The following is a 21,394-nucleotide window of genomic DNA, read 5'->3' as shown; positions in this document are numbered from 1 at the left end:
CAGGACGGGGGACGTGCTGTGGTCCCTCCCAGGTGAGAGAGCATGTGTAATAGAAACAGCTCTAGCCTCGGGCTCCTGCTCTGCCACCAAACTGCTGTGTGACCTTGAGCAACTCACATGGCCTTGCTGGGTCCTGCTGGGAGATGAGGATAACCTGGCCCATCTTAAGGATTAGGCGAGATGGTGAGGGTCCAGCGCACGCCAGCCCCGGCTAGACCTGCACAGTGGGGCTCAGGAATACCAGCCAGGGCCGGGGAGGGGAAATGGGAGGGGTGTGAGCCCACGGCACCGTATGGCCAGACACCCCACCCCACCTTCCCCCTGCCTCTCACTCCCCCTGAGGCAGGTGCCATGTTGTTCCTGAGGGGCGATCGGTAGGTGCCATCACTGCATCTCTGAGCCAGGAACCGAGTGGCCGGTGTCTGACACTCTCCGTGGGCAAGTCAATGTACGCTTAGCTTTCCTCGACCCATCGAATGAGCTGGATGCCCATCTGACTTTTTGTGGCCCTAAAAGCCCTGTGTCATCCTATCTAATAAAGAGGGAATATGCTAATTGACCCTCACACCATCACAAAGATGGCGGCACCCATAACCAATAAGGAGGAAATATGCTAATTGACTGCCACACCCTCAAAGATGGCGGTGCCCACAACCAATAAGGAGGGAATATGCTAATTGACTGCCACGCCCTCAAAGATGGCGGTGCCCGCAGCCAATAAGGAGGGAATATGCTAATTGACTGCCACGCCCTCAAAGATGGTGGCGCCCACAGCCACAAGATGGCGGCGCCCAGTCCCCTCAGCTCCGCTGGGGTGGCAGGTGCACAGCAAGGCGGGTATGGCCACTCTGTGCGCCTGCCTCTGGAGTCCCCCAGTCCCCTCAGCCCCCCAGCCACCCAGGGCCGACCTGAGGCGCAGGCAAGCCTCGGATGGCGGCTGCCCAGCTGCTCAGGGCCACTTGAGGCTCAGATAACCAGGGCCCGCAGAAGCTTGCGCTGCCAGCAGTGGCAGCAGCAGAGGTGTGATGGAGGCATTGCCTTCCCCTGATCACCGGGTCGCCTCCCACCCCTGAGGGCTCCCGGACTGTGAGAGGGGGCAGGCCAGGCTGAGGGATGCCCCCCCCTCCAGTGCATGAATTTTCATGCACCAGGCCTCTAGTTAGTATTAATAGCTGACATTATGGAGCACATATCTGTGCCAAGAATGGTTCGCAGGTCTTAACCCATCGAGTCCTCACACCACCCCACACTGCAGACCGGGCCCAGGGCCGAGGGGGGACTGAAAGAGCGCAACTGCTCTCACTACTGACTTGTCACCGCTGCTGTCATCGTGGGCGGTGGTCCCATTTCAGCGCAGGCTGGCGCATTCTCACCCTCAGCGTGCAGAACGGGGGGCGCGGGGCGCAGGGCTCCACTCGGCTCTGCCACCTGCCAGCGAGAGCTCGGCCGAGTCCCCGAGGGGTCTCAGCTTTCTAACACATATGATGGAAAACAATACTTGAGTCTATTTTGCAGATCAAATGATAAAAGGATAGCAAGCTCTTTGGAAGAACAGAGAACACTGTGGAATGTGAGGTTTTCCTGCTGGCCTGACCCTTCCTCTGGGGAGAGAAGGGTCCAGGATGCAAGTGTCCCTCTCAAGCCCAGGCCGCTGCCTGCTGCCTCTGCAAGACCCTGGAGGGCAGGGGCCGTGGTCATGCCCACCAAGAAGGGACAGAGGAATTAAGGGCACAAGCCTGGAGAGGGCAGGCCTGGCATGGACGCCACTTCACGGATTCCTACGTCATTAGTCATGAACAACCACAGGCCTTGGGGTGGCCACAGCTCTTCTTTCTCCTCCCACAGCACACCCAGCCCCTCCACTCCCTGCAGCCTCTTCACTGGTCTTCCCACCTCTGACATTGTCTCTCCCCAGCCCCCCACGCAGCAGCCTGAGGGAAACTGGAAAAACCTGTCAGATCCCACCACTGCCCCACTCAGAATCCTCCAGAGACCACCTCCCCGCCCCCGTTTCTTCTGAATAAAAGTCCAATTCATAACCTGCTGTCCCACCCCTCACCCCTCTGCCCTCACCTCATGCCACGCTCACTCTCCTCCAGCTCCACTGACTTCCTTGCTGTTCTAACCCCAGGGCCTTTGCACCTGCTAGAAACAGTCACCCACCGGATTTCCAGGCCCACTCAAATGTCTTGACCCCCCCGCCCCACTTAAACTTGCAACTCTGTTTCCACCCCACACCCCACCCCACCCCGCTCTCCCTTCCCTCACTGTGTTCTTCTTGGATAGGCTGTCAACCTCAGAGGACTCACATATTAGTGTCTTCCTCTCCCCCTAGAATGTCAACTCTATGAGGCTGACGATTCAGCCTGCCTGGTTCTCTGCTGTATCTCTAGCATCCGGAGCAGTGCCTGGCACAGAGGAAGTGCACGATCATTTTTGTTCAATGAATGAATAAGTGCCAAAAACCTTGTGGAACATTCATTCATTAAATAGCAGAAGCACTGAATTCTGTACCCCAGAGCCAAACAGTCACCTGCACACACTGGACACTTAGTAAATGTTGGTGATGAGGGTTATACAACCAAAAGCCAGAATCTCATAAAGAGAACCCTCAAGTCCACGTGTCCCGAGCCACGCCCCCTGCTGGGGATGCCTTGTGTCTTTCTCCCTGATCCCCCAGGACGACCCTGCCCCCAGGCTGGGGCCCCTCCGCAGGGATCCTGCAGCTCGCACACGGGATAGTTTCCAACAGCCTCGGCCGTCACCTTACTCCCTCTTCATCCCCCTTTACACCAACTGTGATAACCATTTCTGAGTACCTACTATGCTCCAGCCTCTTCATACACTTTATTTCTAATCCTCCGCAACCCATTAAGATACGTACAGACTTCCCCATCTTCTCTGAGACCCAGGAGGTTAAAGAACATGAAGGACACGCATCAGGGAGAGGGAGGAGGCAGAGTCAGGTCAGACCCAGGTGAGTCCTTCCCTGCCCCTCCCGCCTGGTGCTCAGCCCTGAGCCAGCACTCTGTGGGTGTCACCGGTCCTCTGGCCTAAGGGACCAACTCAGCTCCAACCGGGCAAGGCCATGGGAAGCCAGCGCTGGATCTCAGGGGGCCTCAGGCCCCACAAACATTCCCATGCTCCTCTGCTCCGCACCTCACCCAGAGATGGACAGACCCACTGCGCCTGACTTGGGGCCATGCAGGGACTCTCACCAGCCTCTGCTACGGCTTCAGATGCAGCCAGGATCCAGGTTCGCTGCCAGGTGCTGTCCTTCCACTCCCCCCGCCACCCCGTGTTCACCCCGCTTCTGCTCCTTTGCTCAGGCCGCCCCTCCAGCCTGGGGTGCATGCTGTCCTCCCGCCCAGCACCCACCTCTCCCCCAAATAACTCTCCTTCCCTTCAAGAGCCAGCTCAGTCCCTGAATACCCCAGCCCTCACCTACCTCACCCCTATCCCCTGGTGCAGCTCCTAGTCCCACCCTGCCACAAACCAGATCTCGCTGGTTCAGGGCAGCATCTGCTCTCCTGACAAGCCAGGAACTCCCACCAGGTGATCACTCTGACAGAGTAGTTAGGAGCACTGCCTGGGACCAGGCAGAATGACTGGGTTCAAACCCCAGCTTTGCCACTAAGTGGCTGTGTGACTTTGGCAAGTTGCTTCTCTGTGTCTGTTTCACCTGGAAATGGAGATGATGATACCACCCCATGGGGTTGGTGTGAGAAGGAAATGAGTACCTGCTACTCAGGAAGCACCATTTTAACCATCATCATCATCATCATCATTATTATTACTAGAGGCCCAGTGCATGATTGAATCATGCACGTGTAGGGTCCCCTACACGCTTTCGCTTTTCACGGTGGAGCTGGGTGCCTGTCCGTTGGTGCACCAGGCCTTTCAGAAGCCTCCGGCTCGGAGGCTTCTGAAAGGCCTGGTGCGGAGCAGACAGGCACCCAGCTCCCCCACTTTTGATGGTCCGCAGCCGCTGAGGGGGGCTACCCTGCTGTTGGGAGGCGCAGGGGGCGGGCCTCTCAACGGCCGCTGAGGGGGGCTGCCCCGGACACCTGGCTACCCTGCCATTGAGAGGCGCAGCTGGGTGTCCGCGGCAGGCCCCCTCAGCGGCCGCAGATCTGGCTGTTGAGAGGCACAGGGGGTGGGAGTCCTGCCCCCTGCGCCTCTCAACAGCAGGGTAGCCCCCCTCAGTGGCAGCGGATCCGTGCCTCTCAATGGCAGGATCGAGTCCCGTCCCCCAGCCTCCGCCGCCCAATCGTGGGCATAGCGGAGTGATGGTAATTTACATGTTACTCTATTATTAGATAGGATAGGTATCATCACCCATCATCATCATCATCATCATCATCATCAAAGGTATCATCATAGGTATCATCACCACCACCATCATCATTAGTATTATAGTTATAATTACCATTATCATCATCATAGTTATAATCATCCATCATCATCATCACCATCATCATCACTGGTATCAATCACCACCCATCATCATTATTATTATAGTTATCATCACCCATCATCATCATCATTATCATCATCAATATAGCTATCATCACCCACCATCACCACCATCATCATCATCATCATCATCACCACCACGACCATCATCATCACAGGTATCATCACCCATCATCATCATCATCACCATCATCATCATCATCATCATTACCATCATCATCACAGGTATCATCAACCATCATAATCATCACCACCACCACCACCACCACCACCACCATCATCATAGGTATCATCACCCATCATCCCCATCATCATCATCACCATCATCATCATCACCCATCATCATCACCATCATCATCATCACCATCATCATCATCACCCATCATGATCACCATCATCATCACCACCCATCATCATCACCATCATCATCACCACCCATCATGATCACCATCATCATCACCACCCATGGTCATCATCATCATCATCATCATTACCCATCATCACCTATCATCATCATCACCATCATCATCACCACCCATCATCATCACCATCATCATCATCATCACTATCACCACCACCATCATCATAGGTATCATCACCCATTATCCCCATTATCATCATCATCATCATCACATCATCATCATAGGTATCGTCACCCATGCTTCTCGAAGCTGCAGAGCTTTCAAACAGAAGACTCCCATCTTTGTGGATGACCTCACACTCCAGCTCCTCTTTGTGCCTAATATCCCACAGACCTTTGCTATGGACTGAACTGTCCCCCAAATCCATATGTGATGCCTTACCTCCCAATGTGACTGTATTTGGACTTTTAGGAGGCGACTGAGGTCAAATAAGGGTGAGGTCCTGATCCAATAGGATTGGCAAGGTCGTGTCTGGACACCGAGAGGTCGGCCTCTGCAAGCCAGGAAGAGAGGCCTCCCCAGGAGCCCAGCAGCCACCGTGATCTTGGACCTCCAGCCACCAGAACCGCGAGAAATAAACCGCGCAGCCCATGGGACTTTGTTCTGGCAGCCTGAGCTTCCACGCCTGTTGGCCTCACCAGGGACCCCCAGGTCTCCAGGTCCCCTATGGAAAAGGCCTAGTTTCCTCCAGCCTTCCCTTTGGGTCTAAACATCAGGCCCTGAACCTCTATCTGCTCTGGGAAAGGCCCCAGGGTAGTCCCCAAAGGGCCCTCCCTTCAGAGATGATGACCCTCAGGTGGGGGTGGGGGAAAGAGGATGGAAACACAAATGGGGGACAGAGGGAGGCAGAGCCAGGTCTCACCTAGAGGGGTCCCGGCAGAGGGGCCCAGGTGGGCTCACCCCAGCCGGGAAGGGTTTAAAGGCACTCCACCTCAGCTCCTGGCTGGTCACCCCCTGGCTGGCCTCGCCCCTGCTCCCTGCCCACTCCCTGGCCTCTGATCCTTGGCCCTTTGCCATCCCTACCCTCTCCCTTCCTCCTCCAGCCCCCCAGGTCCCAGGCCCCCCCCTCCTCTGAAAAACCACCCAAGGCAGCCCCGCACTCCCATTCCCAGGACAAGTGGAGGCCACATCTCCTTTGGCCCCCAGAGAGCCTCTGAGTGTACCTCCGGCGCAGGAGAAAGCCAAGAAGCGACAGTCTCACCTCATTCGGTGGTGACAACACTTAAGGGGATAATGAGGCAGGGAAAGGGGTTCCAGCCTCAATGATGATGCAGAGTTGGTGTCTACGCCGCAGCTCCCACCCTCCTGACTCCCAGAGGTACCCGTGGGACTGAGCCCAGAGGCCCACGGCGGGAACGGGCCCACAAAGCACCCACGTCTCACCTCCACACTCAGTGTTTCAGAGGCCACCTCCCAAAGGGACTGTCCTAGTCAGACCCCTGTCCCGGGCTCAGCGGCTGGGAGTGTCCAACCCGACCCCCCAGATGGGGAGCGGGAGTGGGAGCTGTGGGAAGGCAGGCCGTCCTCTCCGCCCCGGGTGCATCTCTCTCCCAGGACCCATCGTCCCGCACTTGGCCTTCTGCGGGGTCTCCTATCCTGAGCCCTGTGCATCTGTGGCCTCCTGGAAGGCACAGCCAGGTGGGTGCGCACCTTCCCCCGCCCTGGGCTGCATTCCCACAGGAAGGCCCCCGTCCTTGGCTGCACGGGGTGGCACAAAGTTGCTCACTGCTCCCCCCTTCCTGCCAAGGCTGGAGCAGAAAAAGGCAAGAAGCATGGACCCAGGCCAGGCAGGAATCCTGCCCAACTCGATGTCCTGCGGCAACTGCCCAGCCGGAGGGGCAGCGGACCCCTCCCCTGTGAGGGCGACATCAGAGGCCCCATTACAGCTGGACGCAGAGGCTCCTGGCTTCTAACTGCGGCCTCCATCCTTCCAGTGCTGCTCTGGGCCACAGCACTGAGCAAGCCCCAAAACCCCCCGCCCGCGTGGACCTGACACCCAGAGGGGCTGGACAGACAAGGGGCCAGACGAATAAGCCAATGATCAAGTGTGTTAGAAGGTGACAAGGGCTGTGGAGAAGAAACGGCAGGGAAGGGGACAGGGAGGGGCAGGGGGGCTGGGAATGAGGCTATTTTACACAGGAGATGAGAGGGAGCCAGGCAGCCACCTGCGGGGAGAGCATCCAGGCAGAGGGAACAGCCAGTGCAAAGGCCCTGAGCGGAAGCATGGCTGCCTGGCTGAGGAGCAAGGGGCCCCCTATGGCTGGAGAGAGTGAGTGAGGAGAGAGGGAGGGGGAGGCCAGGGAGGCTGGGTGGGAGGGTGGGGAAGGATCCTGTCACAGGAGGCCTTGTAGGTCAGAGTAAGAGCCTTAATCCCTGCGCGTCCCCCGCCCCCCGCCCCCCACCCCCGGGGCCTGGGAAGGAACTGCCTGGACTCTAGGCACAGAGGGGCAGGATGCCTGCCGGTGCAGTGGGTGGGTGCACCTGGTCCCGCTTTGCCCTGGGTGGAGCTGGGGGGCCTTGGCCTGTGTGGGGAGGTGATCCTAGCCTGAGGGACAGGGGGTTGGTGTGTGCAACCTTGGGCGCGCTCAGGTTCCAGGGAGGCAAAGGTCTGCCCTTCTCCTGCCTCCTCAACCCCATCAGGCTTGGGTTTTAAGGATCCCTGCCTGCTGGGGGAGAACAGACTGCAGGGGCCAGCAGGACAGGGAACCCCATAACCTGCATCCTCCAGGTGAGGGAAGATGGGGCCTCGACCGAGGCGGCGACGCTGGCAGTAGTGAGAAGAGGCTGGCATCTGGAAACGCTGTGACAATCGAGCCAACAGGCTTTGCCGATGGTTTGTCTGTGTGAGGAGTCAGAGACGGCTCTGGGGTCTGGGCCTGAGCAGCAGCAGGGGGAGCATGGCGGGCGAGGAACAACGCGGGGAGATGGAGGCTGCTGAGTCCTGAGTTGCCCTGAAGAGCAAGTGGACACGTCTCCTTCCTCTCCGCAGAGCTCCTGCCCGGGGCACGTGAGGAGCCTAACCGGTTCCAGACCAGGCCCAGCTCCGGGCCGAGCTCCAGGCCGCTGTGGCTCCGGGGCCTCCCCTCAGCTCCCTGTGACCAGGGGAAGGCTGCTGGGCGTAAGCCGGGACTCCCACCTGGGTAATGTGCCTTGGGGGCCATTCTGATGAGCTCACTGTCCCAGAGTCTGGGGGCAACAGAGTGTAGGAGAGAGATAATGGAGCCAGCAAAGACCCTGGGGACCCGTGGGGCTGAGGCCTAGAGAAGGCGGCGGGAGTGGGAGAGGCAGGGCCCGGCCTGGGGGTCTGGGGAAGGGAACCTCCTCCAGCTCTTGCCAAAGGGCCTGTCCCCCAGGCTCACAGCCCCCAGCTCGGGCTGGAATGGAGGCCAGCGGCTGCCCGGCCCTGGTGGGAGGAGGGGACCGGGTGAGAAGAGGGGAGCAGGCATGATGTGGGCCTGGGCTGTATGGCTGCCAGCTCCTAGGCATGCCCTTCCCGCTGCTGCCGCCTGAGACCTCCCCCTCACTCCCCAGGCCCTGAGCCCCAAGCTGGAGGCACTGGAGATTCAGCAGGTGCAATAACGTTTGCAGAAATGAGTGGGACCACAGCAGCTTGTGGGTGGGTATTCCTCCGCCCTGTCAGAGGCCCGGGACCCCCTCGGCCCGGCACCAGGTCCTCTGACCCCGAGAGCCCAGCGGAAGAAGCTCCACATGCTGTGACAGAGCTCGGACGGACCCACCACGCTCTCAGCAGGCGGGTGCTGGGCTCTCAGTGGGTGCTGGGCCCTCAGCAGGCGGGTGCTGGGCCCTCAGCGGGTGCTGGGCTCTCAGCAGGCAGGTGCTGGGCCCTCAGCGGGTGCTGGGCTCTCAGTGGGTGCTGGGCCCTCAGCAGGCGGGTGCTGGGCTCTCAGTGGGTGCTGGGCCCTCAGCGGGTGCTGGGCCCTCAGCGGGTGCTGGGCCCTCAGCGGGTGCTGGGCTCTCAGCAGGTGGGTGCTGGGCCCTCAGCGGGTGCTGGGCCCTCAGCGGGTGCTGGGCCCTCAGCGGGTGCCGGGCTCTCAGCAGGCGGGTGCTGGGCCCTCAGCGGTGCCGGGCTCTCAGCAGGCGGGTGCTGGGCCCTCAGTGGGTGCTGGGTAGAGAAGGCAGGCAGGCAGAAGGGACAGACCTTTGCCTCCCTGGAACCTGAGCGCGCCCAAGGTTGCACACACCAACCCCCTGCCCCTCAGGCTAGGATCACCTCCCCACACAGGCCAAGGCCCCCCAGCTCCACCCAGGGCAAAGCGGGACCAGGTGCACCCCACCCACTGCACCAGGTGCACCCACCCACTGCACCGGCAGGCATCCTGCCCCTCTGTGCCTAGAGTCCAGGCAGTTCCTCCCAGGCCCCAGGCCCAGCCCTGTGGGAGCGCCTGAGGCTCCACCCCGAGCCAGAGCTCCCCAGCAGCAGCGCACTGTCCCCAGGAGCGATGCAGCGGGAGGGACAGAAGTTGGGGAGGGAGGGTCACAGGCACCCCACCGGGGCCTGCTCTCCGGCACCCAACATGGAGACCCTGGGTTTTCTGGGGATGGAACAGGGGTCCTTTGGGAAACCAGGGGGCCTGGTTCTGAGGGAGAACAAGGAGGGAAGGAGCTGAGTTTGGGCTCCCTGACCAGGGGCTCTAAGCCCAATGCCTGAGGCACAGGGAGGCTGCTGGTGTGCTGGGGGGAGTGGGAGGGCTGGATCTGCTGGTTCCAAATGATCAAGGCCTAGCAGTGCCCAGGGGGGGCGGGGGGTGAGACAACCTCACTTCTCCCTGCCCGCCCCCCTCTAGCCTTAGCCTGGGAGGACTGGCATTGTGAGCTCCTGGAAGCGCCAGCCACTTCCCCAGGGAGGGGCACCTCTAGTCCAGACCTGGGGTGGGGGGTGGGGGGTGGGGGTAGAAGTGCAGAAGAGGAAAGGCACCAGCGGGGAGGACCCAGTCTGAGTGCCTCCAGGACGCCGACTGCTCCCCCCACGGCCCTGGCCCCACGGCCCCTCTGCTTGCTACCAAGTGCTGCCGGTAGGAAGATGGGGAGCCCGGGGCCCCACTCGCCACGCAGCCTCCGCTAGCTGTCCCCGTGGATGCCTACCTGGGCCCCTCTGGGTACCAAGCCAGGGGCAGGTGGGAGCACACTGCCCCCGCTGGGCCAGGCCAGGGCCGGAGGGGCTGGCTGTGCTCCTTCTCCTCCGTGGTGGCCGGCGGGGGGGCGCCTGGCCCTGGGCTGGGGGCTGTCTTCTTGGGTCCCCTCTACCGCGCTCGCTTGCTCGCTCGCTCGCTCAGGAGGCAGTGCCAGAAAAGAAGTCAGCTCCCCGCCCCCACTGCCGCGCCTCCCCCCTCCCTCCTCCCGACCCGCCTCCTTTTCCAGCCACCCACCTCCTTCTGCTCGTTTCTATGACAACCGGGCAATGCTGCATAGACAGCCTCCCTTCCGTGTACACCAGGGGACGCCCGCCCTCTGCACGGCGCCTGCATCAACACCGAGGGCGCGCACACTCCACCTTCAGAGATGCTGGTGGACGCGCAGTGTGGCCACCCTGGACGGCCTCTGCCGCAGCCTCTTTCCTCTCTTTCTCCTCAAGACCCCGCCTCCGCCATCCTACCCACACTGAGCGGCACCTTTCCTTAACACCTGCTCTGTGAACATCTCTGCTTGCTTTCTCATTCATTCGCCGTCAGTCAGTCCTCAACATTTCATTTAGCGTTTTCTAGGTCAGGCTGAGTGTGCGATCGTATGGAACCATCTCATTCCATGAAGTTCCATGCCCCTTTCACAGATTGGAAACTGAGGCGCACAGTAGTAAAACAACTTGTCTGAGCGTCCATGGCTCCTGGGCTCACTGTTGGCAAGGACCCTGTGATTCCAACTCCCAGGCCATGGCTGTCACACCCCTCAGAGCAGACATCTAGGCTCGCACTACACACGTGTGACCCATGCGCACCAACAGGTATCCATGCACATGTGCATCCCAACACACACAAGCCTGTGCACCTATCTATACGTGCACAAATAACACACTTAACTGTAACACTAACATCAACGCACACACATTCACATGGACGCAAAACATACAGCACACAAACCCTTCCTACACCAAATCACAGCTGCACACTCACGCCCCCAACCCTCGTCTCATTAGAAGGGACACCGTGAAAGTGTCCTTGTCTCAGCCCTGCTGCGGGAGGGGCCTGGGGTGGGGTGCAGGCAGGGCCCCGCTCGCCACGCAGCCGCCCTCATTCTAAGTCCTCTGCCTGATCCAGACTACATTTTACCTGGAGCCCTTCAGCCCAGGGGCTCATGGACATCCCCGCCCACCTCCCTAAGGCTGTCCAGTTAGGAACTTGGAGCTATGACAGTAAAATGGGCCCGGCCCGTCCCCTCAGACAGCCCTGCTACCCCCAGGAGGGACAACATCTTGCAGGGGGTGAGAAGGGGGAGGGGGAGACCAGTGGGGACTGGGGCCCAGGACACACAGCCTGGCGCAGGGTGACACCCGGCCCAGCACCACCTCAGAGGACCTCAGGCAGGGTCCCAGCAGCCCTGGCCCCAGGGTAACTCTCAGGGACCCGCACAGCCCAGAGAGGGCAGATGCAACGCAAAGAACCAGAAGCCCACAGACAATGAAGCCGGCCCTGGCTGGTTTGGCTCAGTGGGTAGAGCGTCAGCCTGCGGACTGAAGGGTCCCGAGTTCGATTCCAGTCAAGGGCACATGCTTGGGTTGCGAGCTTGGTCCCCAGTAGGGGGCGTGCAGGAGGCAGCCGATCAATGATTCTCTCTCATCATTGATGTTTCTATCTCTCTCCCTCTCCTTTCCTCTCTGAAATAAAAAAAAAAATTAAAATATATGTATTTTAAAAAATTAATCAGGCATGCTATAAATTGCATGAAACATCCTAGCATCAGAGAAGTCAAATGTGAGGGGGAAGTCACCTTGGAATGGGTGAAACAGGGAATTTCATTCATTCAATGGGTGTTTACCAGGCACCCACCATGAGCCAGGGACCATTCTAGGTGCAACACAAAGGTGGGCCACAGCCCCCGCCCTGGAGGAGATGAGCCAGTGGACACTGAACTCCTGCTCTCCGGCAGCATCTGTGGCGGTCACAGCAGCCCTGCAGGGAGGTCACAGCACAGACAGGAAACGGGGACTCTGCGAGGCTGAGCCATTTGCCCAAAGTGACAAAGCCAGTAAGCGGCTGGGATCCGAACCCCCTGCCTGCCAAGTTCTGCCAGTCCCACATCGGTTCCACTGAGAAAGATCCCGGGTGCAGGAGCTTCAGGGTCAGGTGCGCTTCTTGTCCCTACATCACAGGCAGGGCGGGGTCATGTGTACCTGAGATGCCAGTAAAACAGTGGGCACGAGAGAGGACCCCGGAATGACAGGTGACTTCCCGCCGGGCCTTCCTTCACCAGAAGGCTGCAGTGCAGGGGTCCCTGGGCCTGGAGGTCCTCAGCAGAGGGTCTGGTTGAGGCCAGGCCAGAAGGGGGTGCCTGGCACCCGAGAGCAGAGACTCCCTGGAAAGCGAGGAGACCTCAGCTGGGGGCGGGGAGGGATTGAGTTCCCAGGCGCCTGCCAGCCCCCAGCCCAGGATCATCTTTCTACTAAAGAGCCGGCTCCATCCAGGGATACCATCCGGGGCCCCTCCCACCCCGCCGTCATCCTGATCCGGCCCCATCTGCTGCCTGGTGGGCCCCCGAGTTCTGCCCTCCCACACTCAGGCGCTGTGGCAGAAGCTGACCCTCTGTCGCCCCCTCCTTGCCCAGCCCAGGGGGCATCCATCCCCACCCCACCCCCACTGTCAGCCTGATCCGGCCCCATCTGCTGTTGGGAGGGGCCTCCAAGTCACCTGTGTGCAGCCCTCTACTCTCCCAACTGCAGGCCCATACAGGCCCGGAGATACCCCCCACCACCCCTCGCCCAAACTCAGCCCTTCTACTGGACCTTAACCATGTTCCACTCCACAGGAACCATCAGGCTACACCTGTGGTCTCACCCAGGCCCCTGCCCACCCCCCCCCCCCCACAGCAGCTGCCCTTGTGCCCCCAGGAGAAGCCGACACCTTCTGTCACTGCCTCTCACCCAGCCCAAAGAGCAGTCATTGCCCCACACCCCAGCCAGGCAGTTATCCCACATGTTCCCAGCACAAATGCAATCAAGGCCCATTAGCTGCTGCTTTGCATCTCATTTGCATATGTCCCCATGACTGCTAAAATGCCAGAATCTCCCCAAACCCCGGCCTATGACAGGCAGGGCTGGCTGGCAATGGAGAAATAAAACGGACAAGACTTCCCTGAGGGTCTGTCTGGGGGTAAACTTGTGGGGACAGGAGGACCAGAGGGAGGAAACCCAAGGCGACTTCTGGTTTCAGACCCTGAAAGGTGCTCAGAGGCGGGGCAAGGGATGCTCACCAAACACTAAGTCCTGGCACCGTGCTCGGTATGCACCTTACCCCTTGTTTTGCACGATGAACCATTTCACAGGTGTGGAAACTGAGGCTCAGAGGTTAAGGCCTTGCTACTCAAAGCCCAGGTCCTGCCTGGGAGCTGGAAGACATGCAGCATCTCAGGTCCCTCCCAAACCTCCTCATCCAAGTCTGCGGCCACAGGGTCCCGGAGATGAATGTGAGGAGCACCAGGTGGAGGCCTGCCGGAGAGGCAGCCGGAAGATGATGCTGGTGTCCACCTGAGGTGTGTCTGACCCGCTCCCGTGCTAGTGTGTTTGATACTTTTAACAAATACCCCGAGTGCCTACCATGCACAGCACTGCTCCAGGCAGTGGGTCACAGCAGATAACCATGAGAAAACCTCGTGAACACGTCCGCCAAGAGGAAGACACACAACAAATACACACTAGAAGTTCACGTAGCGATCAGCGCTACCAAGAGAAAGAATGTGGGGGAGAAAGAGGGAGGGTGAGTGGGGCCATTTTAGAATCCTTCTTCGAAGAGATAACATTTGAACAAAGACCTAAATAAAGGGGGAAAGGGAGGTAGGTGACGATTTGGGGGAAGCGTGTTTCTGGCAGAGGGAACAGCAAGGGTCAATGTCCTGAGGTCAGAGTAAGCTAGGCACACTGCAGGCACCCCAAAACTGAATGGATGGACAGATGGATGGATGGACAGATGGAGGGGGTGGACGAAGGGATGGCAGGGAGAGGAAGCAGATAAGGAGTGAGAAAGAGGCAGGCAGGGGCCACAGCCTGCAGGGCCTTGTGGGCCTTGGTGAGGACTTTGGATTTTAATCTTAGTACAGAGGGCAGCCATTGGTATTTTTGAGCAAGGGATAAGATCCAATTCCTGTTTCTAAAAGATGACTGTGGCTTTTATGTGGCCGTGATTAGAAAGGGGCAAAGGCGGGGCAGGAAGACCACTTCAGAGGCCTCTGCAGTGTGCGTTCCCACAGGAGTGCGTGTGGCCCTGACTACCTGCCCGCGAACATCTGCAGCTCCACACTGAAGTGACCCAAACAGCATGTGCAAGGTCTACCGGCTGGTTTGTTCACACAGTTGAATACTCTCCAGCAGCGATTTTCAGCCACCGCGAGAATTTTCGACTGCAGCAAGAATTTTTAAAACATGCAATACCTATTTGGTCAAGGGCACTGACCTCTTTTCCCTCAGATCAAGTAAAATAAATGACAACAGCCAACACAACAACAGACGTCTGTAGGATGTGGCACTAGGGTTAAGCCTCAGACTGACCTGTGGCAGGGCCACTAACGAGTCCCAGCTTGGAGGGCAGAGCCCTATTAGCTTAATTAAGCTTAACCTTATAGCCCTCCCTAGTTCCTTCCTAAGTAGCTAATGGGCTGTGGGAGGTGCAGCAAGTGCTGCCGAAACAAGGTGAAACTCACAAGAACATTGTAAACATGTTGACCACTACCCTTGTTTTGATCTCACTATAAAATAAAGCCTCGTCTGTCTGTGCCCTCATCCAGGCACGGGAGATCCACCGAGCCCCAGCTGTATTCTCTCGTCTGTCTTTTCTTTAATCCTTCACTGCCCCTGCTCAGGCTCACCGAACCCTTGGCTGTGCTTGCACGGCACAGGCGTCCAGTGTGAATGAGGCAAAATTATAGCTATTTTTTGTCAGATTGGCAAAAAATATTATAAAAATACATGCCGCAGAATTTTAGGAATTAGTTTACGTGTGCCGTGAGGTGAACAGGGTTGACCATCGCTGCTCTACAGCAATGAAAACACAATCGCGCGGGAAAGCCTCACAGCATCTTACTGAGCAAGAGAAGCCAAACTTTTAAGAACATAAACAGAGGGCTCTATGTACAGAGTTCAAGACCAGGCCGACCGGGGCCTCTGGCTCCTTCGTGAGGGGAGCAGACACACTCCTCCCTGCTGTTCCTCCTGTGGGGTTCAGCTGACCCAGCCATCATATATAAAACAAACCCATGGCCCGGCCAGCGTGGCTCAGTGGTTGAGCATGACCTATGAACCAGGCAGTCACACTTTGATTCCCGGTCAGGGCACATGCCCGGGCTGTGGGTTCGATCCTCAGTGTGGAACATGCAGGAGGCAGCTGATCAGTGATTCTCTCTCCTCATTGATGTTTCTCTCTCTTCATTTTCCCTTCCTCTCTGAAATCAATAAAAATAAATAAAACAAATACACACATACATAAAAATAAAAATAAAAAACCTATGAAGGCTCTGGAAGGGGAGAGAAGAAGGCAGCCTGACGAGGGACCTCAGGATCCAAGGAGCAATGCAGCAGTGAGTCCTCGGGGCTTTCCTGTTGCCCAGTATATCCCAGACTTGCTGCTGGAGAAGTCAGCAACCTGCCTCTCCAGCCAAAGGATTGGAAGGTGCAGTCTAGCAAGACAAAACCCTTTAAAACAATTAATGCCCTACTCTAGCCACGCGCCATGGAATACCTGCGGCCCTAGCCCCACCCCAACTCCCATGAGCCTGGCCTGGCTGTATCCAGTGCCCCACCCCCACCACCAGGGTGGTAACAGAGAAGAATGAGTGGGGAGCTGGCACTTTCACCCCCACCCAGTGGTAACAAGGCACCCTCCCCTGCGCGCTGGGTCGGTGTTAGAGGAGGCCTAGTCAGGACTGTCACCGTCCCCAGCAATAAGGTTAGTAAAGAACACAATGGCACTCATTATTCACAGGTGACATGATATTGTACATAGAAAACCCTAAAGACTCCATCAAAACACTACTAGACTTAGTAAATGAATTTGGCAGTGCAGCAGGATGCAAAATCAACACCCCAAAATCAAAGGCTTTTTGATACACCAATAATGAATTCTCAGAAAGAGAAACTAAACAAACAATCCCATTTACCATTGCAACAAAAAAATTAAGATACTTAGGAATAAACTTAACCAAGGAGGCAAAAGACCTGTACTCAGAAAACTACAGGACATCGAAAAAAGAGATAGAAGAAGATATAAACAAGTGGAAGAATATACCATGTTCATGGGTTGGTAGAATCAACATCATTAAAACGTTCATACTACCCAAGGCAATCTACAGATTCAATGCAATCCCTATTAAAATAACAACAGCATAATTCGCAGGTCTAGAACAAACACTCCAAAAATTTATATGGAATCAAAGAAAGACCCCGAATAGCTACAGCAATCTTGAGAAAGAAAAACAAAGTTGGAGGAATCACAATACCAGATGTCAAGTTATACTACAAAGCCACTGTAATCAAAACAGCCTGGTACTGGCACAAGAACAGGCATATAGATCAATGGAACAGAACAGAGAACCCATAAATCGACCCAAGCCATTACGCTCAATTAATATTTGACATGGAATATAGACAGTCTATTCAAAAAATGGTGTTGGGAAAATTGGATAGATACACACAAAAATATTAAACTGGATCACCAACTTACACCATACACAAGAATAAACTCAAAATGGATAAAAGACTTAAACATAAGTCATGAAATCATAAAAATCCTAGAAGAAACCATAGGCAGCAAAATCTCAGACAACTCTCATAGCAATATGTTTACAGATACATCTCTTAGGACAAAGGAAACTAAGGAGAAAATAAGCAAATGGGACTACATAACAATAAAAAGCTTCTGCACAGCAAAAGAAACCATCAACAAAACGAAAAGGGAGCCCACTGTGTGGGAGAACATATTTGCCAATGATACATCTGATAAAGGGTTAATATCCAAAATATATAAGGAGCTTATACAACTTAACAAAAGGAAGACAAAAAAACCAAGTAAAAAATGGGCAAAGGACCTAAATAGATACTTCTTCAAAGAGGACATACAGATGACTAAGAGACATATGAAAAAACTAGAGGCCCAGTGCACGAAATTTGTGCACTGAGGGGTCCCTCAGCTGGGCCTGTGCCCTCTCGCAGTCCAAGACCCCTCGGGGATGTCTGCCTGCTGGCTTAGGCCTCATCCCCAGTGATCGGGCCTAAGCTGGCAGTCAGACATTCCTCTCGCAGTCCAGGGTTCTGGCGGTCCAGGACCCCCGCTCCTTACTGCCCACTAGCAGTGGAGGTGGAGGAGGCTCCTGCCACCGCCACTGCGCTCGCCAGCCTGTGAGCCCGGCTTCTGGCTGAGTGGCACTACCCCTGTGGGAGCACACTGACCACCAGAAGGCAGGTCCTGCGTTGAGCTTCTGCCCCCTGGTGGTCAGTGCATGTCATAGTGACCAGTCGTCCCGCCATTCAGTCAATTTGCATTTTAGGGTTTTATTATATAGGATTATATAGGATGCTCAAAGTCATTGATCATCAGAGAGATGCAAATTAAAACAACAATGAGGTATCACCTCACACCTGTCTGAATGGCTACCATCAACAAATCAACAAATGACAAGTGCTGGCAAAGATGTGCAGAAAAGGGAACCCTCGTGCACTGCTGGTGGGAATGCAGACTGGTGCAGCCATTACGGAAAACAGTATGGAGTTTCCTCAAAAAATTAAATATGGAACTGTCATTTGACTCAGTGATCCCACTTCTAGGAATATATCCTAAGAAACCTGAAGCACCAATCAGAAAGAATGTATGCACCCCTATGTTCATAGCAGCACAACTTACAATAGCTAAGATCTGAACACAGTCCAAGAGCCCATCAGTAGATGAGTGGATAAGAAAGCTGTGGTACATTTATACCATGGAATACTATGCAGCAGTGAAAAAAGAAGTATCTCTTACCCTTTGAGACAGCATGGAGGGACCTGGAGAGTATCATGCTAAGTCAGTGGTCGGCAAACTCATTAGTCAACAGAGCCAAATATCAACAGAGCCAAATATCAACGATTGAAATTTCTTTTGAGAGCCAAATTTTTTAAACTTAAACTTCTTCTAACTCCACTTCTTCAAAATAGACTCGCCCAGGCCGTGGTATTTTTGTGGAAGAGCCACACTCAAGGGGCCAAAGAGCCGCATGTGGCTCGCGAGCCGCAGTTTGCCGACCACGGTGCTAAGTGAAATAAGTCAGTCAGAGAAAGACAAGTATCACATGATCTCACTCATATGTGGAATCTAAGTAACAAAATAAACTGATGAATGGAGTGGATCCAGAGACATGGAAGCCTGGAACAGAGTGCGGAATCTCAGAGGGAAGGCGGGAGAGGGTGGTGGGTGGGAGGCAATCAACTAAAAACCTTGAATGCATATAAGCATGGCCCATGGAGACAGACAACAGGTGCTTACGGCCTGGGGTGGGGGGTGGGGAGGGGGATGGATGAGGTCAATGGGGGAAAAGGGACATATGTAATACTTTCAACAATAAAGAATTGTGGTGTTTTGTGTTTTTTTAAGGAGATATGCAACAACAACAACAACAAGAGCACATGGGCAGCAGTAACAAGGGACCCTCCCCTCCCTGGCAGGGAGGTGTCAGTGGAGGTCTGGGGGGAAGCTGGAGCTCCCACCCCTGCCCCTGTTTAGACACCAGGGTGTCAACTAAGGTCAAGTGGGAACCTGACTCCCCCCGCCCCCGCCCCCGCCCAGCACCAATAAGGCCCGGTGCTGGAGGAAGTCTGCTAAGACAGAAGATTTAACTAAGAGCCCTGTCTCCTAACATAACACCCGGTGTCCAGGAGACCACACGTAAGCATGTCATACCAAGACGCAGGGAAATCGCAACCAGAAGGAGACAAGGCCCAACCAGCAGACGCCACCAAGATGACACAACGTTGGAGTTTTCTAACAAGGGTGTTGAAGCTGCCATCTTAAAAAGGTCTCAGCAAGCAATTATGCACACACTTGAAACAAATGAAAAAGCAGAAAGCCTTCGCAGAAAAGCAGCAGAATAAAGAAGACCCTAATGGAAATTTTAGTACTGAAAGCTCATTAGCCGAGCTCAGCAGCAGAATGGAACAGTACGGAAAGGTCCGGGAACGTGGAGATAGAGAAGTAAAAACCAGCCCATCGGAACAGAGAGGAAATGGGCTGGAAAAGGGAAATGAACACGGCTCAGCAACCTGTGGGCCGACAACGAAAGCTCCAACATTCTGTCAGAGTCCCAGACAGAGGAGAGTGTGGGGCTGAGGAAGTATTCAAAGAAATAGTGGCTGAAAAAACACACCCAAATCTGGCAAAAGACATCTATCTACAGATTTCAGGAGCTTAATAAACTCCAAACAGGTAAACTGGAAAAAACCCCACTCGAAGACACATCGGAATCAAACTCCTGAAAACTGAAGACAAAGAAAACATGTCAAAAGCAGAGAGAGAAGCGACATCTTACCCCAAAAGGACAAATCATCCAAATGACAGCGGGTTTCTCACAGAAGCCAGGACCAGAAGGGGCAGGCACTTTCAGCTCCTGAAAGAAAAGGCTGTCCCCTCAGAATACGATGCTCAGTGAGAACAGCCTTAGGACAGAAGGAGAAATGGAGGCTCCCAGATGAAGGAGAACCGAGAGCATGTGCTGTTGGCGACCTGCCCTAAAAGAATGGCTGAAGGGAACTCTTAAAACAGAAAGGAGAGGATGACAGGAGGGATCTTGGAGCATCGGGGGGAAACGGGACGGATAGAAAGAGTAAAAATATGAGTGAATATGATAGAATTTCCTTATCCTCCCGCGTTTTCTAAATTATGTGTGAGGGTCAAAGAACAAATTATAACATTGACCAATGTGCTTCTCAAAGCATGTAAAGGAAATGCTTATTAAAATCAGATCCTAAGTGGGGCAGGGTAAGGGACCTACAGAGATAAGTCTTCTACACTTCACTATAACTGGCCAACGGTGACACCGGTAGACTGATACGTTGTGTATAAAAAAGTAGTATCGAGGGGAACCACTAAAGAAATCTATTCAAAGAGATACAATCAAAAACACTACAGCTACGTCCTGGCCGGTGTGGGCAGATGGTTGGGCATCATCCAGTGCACCAGGAGGCTGCCCATTCGATTCCTGGTCAGGGCACATGCCCAGGTTGCAGGCTCGATCCCCGGTGGGGGGCGTGCAGGAAACTATTCTTTAAAAACACAAAACACTACAGCTAAATCAAGCAAGGACGGGCAAACCTAATCTACAGAGAGAAGTCAGAACAGCAGCTGCTCCTGGAAGCATCAACAGGAGGGAACATTCTAGGTGCTGGACTGTTCTCTGTCCCCATCTGAGTGGTGGTTTCACAGGTGCGTACGCATGTACAAATCACTAAGTTGCATACCTAAGATTTGTGGACCTCACTGTATACGTTATACTTAAATTAAAAAAAAAAAAAAAAGGAGGCCCAGCCGGTGTGGCTCAGTGGTTGAGCATCGACCTATGAACCAGGAGGTCATGGTTCGATTCCTGGTCGGGGCACATGCACGGGTTGCAGGCTCGAGCCCCAGTGTGGGGCATGCAGGAGGCAGCGGATCAATAATTCTCTCGTATCATTGATGTTTCTCTCTCTCTCTCTCCCTCTCCCTTCCTCTCTGAAATCAATAAAAATATATTTGAAAAATAAAAATAAAAGGCTACTGAGCCCTGGCTCCCACCTGGTGGTTCAGATTCACAAAGCACTCTCCTCCCTGCTCACCTCTGGGGTCTGCACTCACCTCTGAGTCACACACAAGGACCTGGAGGCTGAGGGAAGCCGAGGACCTGGGCCAGTCACGCCGCTCCTGCCACTGGAATTAGGCCTCTTCCCTTCCCAGGGTTCTCAGCTCTAGCGGGCATCGGAGCCACCGGACGGACGTGTGTTTACAACGGGAACTGTGGCCACAGCCACAGCGGTTCTGACTCAGCAGGGTTTCGGCTGTCTGCTGCTGCGTAACGAAGCTCCCCAGAATTCAGCGCTTAAAGCGACGACTTACTGTCTTTGTGGTTCTGCAGGACGGCTGGGTCCAGCGGGGTTCTCTTCCACGTGGCTGCGGCTGGGGCTGAGTGTCCGGGCAGCTTCTTCACTCACATGACTGACCCTGCGCCGATGGTGGCGCAGCCTGCAGCTGGGTGCCTGCCCCCCCTCCCTCCCCACGCGGTCTCTCCAGCAGGGTGCCTGGACCTACTCACACAGTAGCTCAGGGCTCCGGAGCGAACAT

General features: G+C 55.5%; 1 protein-coding gene across 1 annotated transcript in view; it reads right to left on the bottom strand.

Moving 5' to 3' along the window:
- The window catches only part of PACSIN1 (protein kinase C and casein kinase substrate in neurons 1), a 29,759-nt gene extending 8,464 nt beyond the window's left edge, over positions 1-21,295 (bottom strand). Inside the window, exon 1 of the mRNA XM_028161287.2 lies at positions 21,170-21,295. The gene's annotated coding sequence lies outside the window, so the exon portion shown is untranslated. The remainder of the gene's footprint in view (positions 1-21,169) is intronic.
- Positions 21,296-21,394: the final 99 nt, after the last annotated feature.

Source organism: Eptesicus fuscus, chromosome 10, assembly GCF_027574615.1.
Source record: "Eptesicus fuscus isolate TK198812 chromosome 10, DD_ASM_mEF_20220401, whole genome shotgun sequence".
NCBI lineage: Eukaryota > Metazoa > Chordata > Mammalia > Chiroptera > Vespertilionidae > Eptesicus > Eptesicus fuscus.
The sequence above is the reverse complement of the archived record's forward strand: the minus strand, read 5'-3'. Positions and strand labels throughout refer to the sequence as shown.